The following is a 7,408-nucleotide window of genomic DNA, read 5'->3' as shown; positions in this document are numbered from 1 at the left end:
GTTTTAACCTATCAGGGCAAGCAGCTTCTTTATTTAATTAACCAATGACCTTCCTCCATCATCACTCCACACTCACAAACGTTCAATGAGAGAGCTGCCTTCATTTCTGTTCTAACACAGGCACCTGGGTTATTTCCACACCGCAAATGAAGAGATAACACAATAGAACAGTTTAAATTAAAATTTAATTAAATTTTAAAATGACTTGGAAGAGAAACCCTAACAAGGGATAAGTTTGCTAAAAACAAAACCCAAACTTTCCCCTCAATGTTCTCTGTGTGAATGTTCTTTTTTGTAGGCGGCCTTCTACTTACCTAAGGTAAGAACAGGGCCTTGTGGGGGCGTGCAGAAATTAGGTTTAGATTGTACTTCACTTCACCACCCCCAACCTTGTCCTGTATAAACCATACCAAACTGTAAAAATCCACCCACAGCTGCCTGAGACTATCTTTCTGAAAATAAAAATATCCTGGGTGCACTGATAATGTACTCTGAAACAAAGCAAAGAAAACACATCCAACTCACAACAGGCAAATGAGTTTCTTGTCAGTGTTTGGATAATGTTTAGCCCTGATATAAGCAGGGAGCCCTGTCAAGTTTGCATACACAAGGACAGAGAAATGGGTGGTCCTGGTGCACTGAAGCCAATGCCTAGCATATGCAGTTAATAGAACAAAATTGTCAGCCAAGCCTGAAGGCTTATTATAACCTCCTGGGTGGTTTCTCTCACACTGATTTTACTAGAAGCATTTCTCTTTTTTTGCTGGGAAAATGAATACGTGTGGGAAAAAAAATGGGTAGCTCAGTCCATTTCAGGAGTCAACAGTAAAACTTACTCCAGCTTTTCCATATTCAGGAGTCGTAAGTTCTACCATGTGTAGGGTATGTGCGGGACCCCAGAAGAGTTCTAAACTAATTGAAAAATGCAGCAAAGCAAAGCAGGCAGAATGGACTCCAGAGAGATGCACCTTGTTCAGAGTTCCATTCACAGGACACCCCAGTCAAGACACCAAGCCCAATGTTCTTCTTTCCAAACCCATATGAACTTTGCCCCATACCCATTGCTTCTTAGTGAAGATCGCTGCCTATGGTGGTTGCCCGGTCACTGGTCTTTGCAAGCCTTGTGTCAGCACAAGCTTTCACTTTGCCATGTTAGACCATGGGGCAGAGTGATAAGTCCATGGGCATTAAAGTTGGCCAAGCTTGGGTATGAACCCTGCTTGGCCACTCATTAGCTATGACTTGTGCTATTACTTAGCTTGCTTGAGATTCAGTTTCCCTTTAGGTAAACAGTGATCAGAATAGCACCCGTTCTATGAGGCTGCTACCTGAAGTCAGAGACCTGGCTCACCCTGCTCTGAGGCTGTAGGACTAGAAGCTCCTTTCCCGAGAGGACCTTCTCTCAGGTGTGGCCTGGACCTCATGAATGAGTCCAGGTGAAGCAAAGTCGTTCTATTAAGAAGACAGAAGTTCATACACACCCAAGTGTGCGTGTGGGTTTTTCAAGAGAGATGGTTGCCCTTGAATGTGTTTTTTTGTGGCTTTTGAAGTAGTACTGCTTAACAGGTGTAATTCATAGTTAAATTCAAAGATTACACGAAATTTAAAAATTAAGCCAGAGATGAGATGGCTTACTTATTTCTCTGAAATACTTCCCTCTGTAAATGAATGTGCAGGAGAGTTTACGAGGTGCGGTGTTCTGGTTGAAGGATAAGAGGCGGGTGCTGAGGTGAAATGCCAACACTTTGGCCTTACGCAGGTCCACTCGCTATTTTAACATCTGTCCCGGTTTTCTTTCTGTTGCTGTTCCCTGGGAAAATGGTCGTGGGGTGTGTAAAAAGCTGGTTAGACCTGAGCCAGCAAGAGAGCCAGCAAGCTGTGTTCCTCCAGGCTTTCTGCTGCAAACCCCTGCTTGAGTTCTTGCCTTGACAGCCCTCAATGAAGGACTATAAGTTGTGAGATTAAATGGGCTTTTTATGTTCCTTGATTGCTTTTGGTTAGAATTTGGTGTTTTGTTTGTTTTTTTTTCTTTTTTTCTCTCTCTCTCTCTCTCTCTCTCTCTCTCTCTCTCTCTCTCTTTTTGGTGTTTCAGGACAGGCTTTCTCTGTTTAACAAGCCTGATTGTCCTGGAACTTGCTCTGTAGACCAGGCTGACCTCAAACTCAACAAGATCTGCCTGCCTCTGTCTCCCAAGTGCTGGGAATAAAGGCATATGCCACCACTGCCCGGCTGCTTGTTTGGATTTTGTTTTTTTGTTACACAGCCCAAATCATTTGCACAGGGAATAACATTCTCTGTAGTGACTGGACCCTCCACCCTCCTATATAAATTAATAATCAAAACAACCCCTAACAGACATGCTCACAAGCCAATCTGATCACAAAATCATTCAGCTGAGGATTTTCTCTCAGGTGACTCTAGTCTGTACCAAATTGACAAAGCTAAGATAGCATCTTTATTAGATTTTAGTTAAGAATCTTTCTGTGGTGCATTTGACATCATGATTTCCTCTCTGGAAAGGGAATATTGTCTTTGTGCGTAATCACCTCTCCCATTCTCTATCCATCCTTCTTTTTCCCTCTCTCTCTCTCTCTCTCTCTCTCTCTCTCTCTCTCTCTTTTCTCCCCTTCTTCCCTCTCTCCTTCCCCTCTCCCTCTCTGCCTTCCCCCTGCTTGTTTCACTCCCCGACTTCCTCCCCAAAGTTGTAAGGAAATCTTGACTTTCAGCCTGCAAGAAATGCAAGCCAGATCTTCAAGTGGTGGGGCTCTTTGTCTTTCCATATCTAATTAATCCTCCCCATCTTTCTAGCCTGCCTCCTGGTTATTGTAAAACCTTAATCAGCAAGACGCACATGGAACAGTTGTCAGAGCGCTTGCTCTGTAGAAAGCACGAGTTACCGTAGGAAAAACCACATGCAGGTCATCCTCATTGTTTGAAGAGCTTGTATTTGTGAAATTACCTACTCATTAAAACTTATTTTGGCCAATTAATACCCATGGTGCCTTTGAAGTCATTTGTGGATAAATGCAGAATATCAAAAAAAAAGTTGAGTCAATATACATACTCAGCTGAGGCTGAAGAAGGCAGTTTTCTGCCTTTGCTTCATCTTTCAGATTGTAAACAATAATCTTCTCTGTGGTCCATTTGACTTCATGATTTCTAACCATGGTGCTGCTGTGCTCCCAAACCAAGAAGACTGTGACGTGTCTCATAATGAAGATGCAAGTTCAGTTTGGCTCAGACCTGAGTTATAATGCCATGACTTGGTATGAAGTCAATGGTAACAATTGACAGTACAAGTAAGGTGTCCCTAAGTAGAAACACACAGGGGTGGAGAAGTGGCTTCTTAGTCAGTGAAGTACTTGTCATGAAAGCCTGAGGACCTACATTCAAATCCCCAGAACTCATGTGAAAGAAAAAAGCTGGGTACCGTGGCACATACCCATAATGTGATGGCTGGGAAGGCCAGCCAGTCTGCTTGACTCAGTGACCTCCAAGTATTGTCTCAAAAAAGTAAGGTGGAGAGAGATAGAGGAAGATACCCAACATGGACCTTTGATACACACACACACACAAACACACACACAGAAGCAAGCAAACATAGGAGTAAATACACATGCATATACATACATCACACTTAGTCACACACAAGAAAAACAAGTTTATATATTAATCATCTGCTGAAAACGTGTCTGGAGGAATTGGATGTCTCCCCCTCCGAGGAACAGCGGTTTTCTACTTCAGTGCTCACAGCAATTTCCTAACCTAAAATACACCTAGAGTGAAGCATAAGAAACAAAGACAATAATAGAAATAGACATTGTGATCATGTGTTAATGGCCACTCCTTAGTATTAATGATAGAATTACCAGAGCTATTATTACTAAGGCAGGAGCCTAAGGCTGGAGACCATTGGCTTCTGTCCCCCGGTCCCACCGTATGGAAGTGAAGTCTGTTTCTGGTTAAGGGCTACAGTAGCAGCTGAAGTTGTAGACAGAGATGAGGTCATCCCTGCCGGCCATCCAGACTCTGTCTCTAACTTGTGCAGCCCTTCCTGAGACACAAGTGATCTAACAAGCTTTTATTTCAGTCTCCAACTGTCCATGGCCAGTGTGGCCAATTGGCTCTGATGACAGTCCGGGAGATGTAATTATTTTCATGGTTGGGGGTGTTGCTAATGGGAAGCATTACCATAATGAAAGAGTTGGGGAAATTGGTTCTTGGAGAAAAGACCAAAAAATTGGTGTCATTTTCCTCAAAGAAAGGAGAAGAAACGTCACGCTGGCCTTACAAAGGGCACAGGAAGCAGGTGGGAGCTGCTGTCTCTCCTAAACTGAACTGTTACCACAGTCAAGATTGTTTCTGCAGCTGAGATTTCCAGAACCGTCTGTAGATTCCAATTTAGAGTTGTGAGCTGCTCTTTGTCTTTAGAGTGGCTCTCTTGTTTCTGTTGATAGAAAAACAATATACATTTATGTTTAAAATGTTTTTTTTAATACCAAAGCTGGAGATAGTGTCTACAAGTGCTTGCAGCACAAGTGGGGGAGTCTGAGCTTGGATCCCAGTACCAACCTTAAAGGCAGGGCGTGGGAATCTGGAGACATGGCTCAGTGGTGAGGAGCACTGGCTGCTCTTCCAGAGGATCAGGGTTCAACTCCCAGCACCCACATGGCAGCTCACAACTGCCTGTAGTTCCAGTTCCAGGAGATCCAATGCCTTCTTCTGACCTGCGTAGATGCCAGGAAGACAAGTGGTACACAGACAGAAATTCAAGCTCTGGGGTGTAGTAGGGGTTAGGAACCATCAGCATAGCTCTGGGGTGTAGTGGGGTAGTTACCATGAGCGTAGCTTTGGGGTGTAGGGGGGTAGTTACCATGAGCGTAGCTCTGGGTTCAATGAGAAACCCTGTCTCCGAGGAATAAGACAGAGAATGGTAGAGCGGGACTCACAGTGTCCTCCTCTGGTCTCCTTGTGCGTGCACAGACATACGTAACTGCACACACATCATCACATTCACCCCACACTCACACAGATGCATACGCCAAAACAAAAGAATGAATGAATGCATAAATAAAGAAAAACAAAGTAAACCTGTTCCTCACAAATCCATTACTTTGAGATAATCATAACTTTTTTTCTGTACTTTTCCCTCTTACAGAAGAATCCCTGGCACCATTGGTGTGGAATTGGAACCCTGTTTTGTTGTCATGGAAACAAACGCAAAGGTTTACTAGCTAAAGACACTGGTTGCCTTGCTTTGATGAGAGCAACTCAGAGTTAGTAAAAGGCATCTCTAGAGTTCCTAAGCAGCCCTCCTGCTTATTTGCCCTTCTAATCTCTACATGTCTCCTTTAACTGAGTCAGAAAAGGGAAATTTGAAGTTATTTTCTTTGGTCCACCATTGCTGACCTAGGAGAGAAGACCCTCACCTTGTTAGGAATGGCTATACCATAAAGGACTTAAACCCTCCCTCTCATTCCCAACCACAGCAGCACCAGGCTCAAGGATGAGTGGGGCAAATGATTTCCCTCCTTCAGGTGGAGATTGAGACTGAATACTCTTGCAGCACTTGCTGTCAACAAACGGAAGAAAGAATTCAACAAAGGTACTGAGGCAGCTGGACAGGAATAAGCCTGGTGTTTTTGCTTCCAAGACATGAAACTGAAAAAAACCCTTTGCAGTTTTAGACCCTAGAGCAGTGGTTCTCAACCTCCCTAATGCTGTGATCCTTAAATCAGTTCTTCACGTTGTGGTGAACCCTCCAACCATAAAATCATTTCATTGCTAGCTCAAAACTGCAATGTTGCTATGGTTATGAATTGCAATGTAAATATCTGATATGCAACCCCTCCCCAAAGGGGAATGACCCATAAGTTGAGAACCACTGCCCCAGTTTGTCAGGTGAGTTTAAAGGTACCTGTCTTATAGAGGTCCCTGGGAGGTGAGGCAATGCCTAGATGCTTGTGTCCTGCATGCCACCATCTGGGTCTCTGGCTCCTTTTGCAGCCACCATATTGACTGCTCTTTAATCATGAGCTCAAATGGCTTTTTCTACTCCCCCAAATTATCCTTCCTGTGCATTCCACACAGGAGTGTCTGTACGTAGTGTAGACTGTTATGGTTTAGATATGAAGTGCACCCCCAAAGACTCACATTATTCTCTGGTCTTTTGAGACAGAGTCTTATATTATCCAAGTTGACCTGAAGCTTGTTTATATAGCCAAGGATGACGTCACACCTTTGCCTCCATCCCCCAAGGTCCTGGATAAGCATTCACTGCCATGCCCAGCTCAAGGCTCGAGTATTGATCAAAGATCAATTCCCCAGGGTGGTACTATTTTGGAAAGTGATGTGGCATTTCCCTCTGTATGCTGTGATTACCATTGATAAATAATGGAACTGCTTTGGGCCTATAGCAGAGCTATAGGGGAACAGAGCTAGGCGGGGAAAACTAAGCTGAATACTGGGAGAAAGAATGTGGAGTCAGAGAAAAGCCACTGGAGACAGACATGCTGAAACTTTGCTGGTAGGTCACGACCTCATGGTGATGCACAGAGTAATGGAGATTGGTTAAATGAAGGTTAGCCAATAAGAAACTAGAGCTAATGGGCCAAGCAGTGATTTAAATAATATAGTTTCTGTGTGATTATTTCAGGGATGAGCAGTGGGGAACCAACAAGAGACCACTTGCTACAGGAAAGTTCTAGAAATTTTGAAAGGTAAGACTTGCTGAAGAAAGTAGGTCATTGGGGAATGACCTCGAAGGTGTATTATCCATACCATCCAATTCCTGTCACACTCTCTGTTTCCCATTTGCACACTGCTACAGTGTGAACAGCTTCTACCACATGCTCCCAGTGTCTTTTTTTTTGTCTTTGTCACATGGGCCCAGAAACACAGAGACAAGTGATCATGTACTGAACTCTCTGGAACCATGAATCTTTCTTCTGTTAAATTGTTTTGTTAGGGATTTTGCCACAACAACATGCAAAGGAAGTAATATACAAACTGTGCTGAATACTGTGTGCAGATGGTAAGGAAAAGCTGGGGTACTGGTCCCCAGCAGATGGCTTAATGCTGCTTTTCCCATCTCCCCTAGACTGCTAACCTGCCACAGGAAGAGATGGCAAAGAAGGCTTTAAGTTTTCTCTCTCTCTCTCTCTCCCTCCCTCCTTCCCTCCCACCCTCCTTCTCTCCCTCCCTCCCTTCCTCTCTCTCGTCCTCACACACTCAGCTTTTAGGCCCATTGCCCCTCCAATATTTTACACCCACCAAATTACTTGGACTGTATGCCACCTCTGAGCTTTAAGTCAAACACGTGAACTTGATACACCACCAGACAGACAAAAGCACTCCAGCTATTCTACCAGGACTCATGTCTCCATTTTTTTTTTTTTTTTTTTTTTTT

The sequence above is a fragment of the Microtus ochrogaster genome, linkage group LG1, assembly GCF_000317375.1.
Source record: "Microtus ochrogaster isolate Prairie Vole_2 linkage group LG1, MicOch1.0, whole genome shotgun sequence".
Classification (NCBI taxonomy): domain Eukaryota; kingdom Metazoa; phylum Chordata; class Mammalia; order Rodentia; family Cricetidae; genus Microtus; species Microtus ochrogaster.
This window is presented reverse-complemented; position numbering follows the sequence as displayed.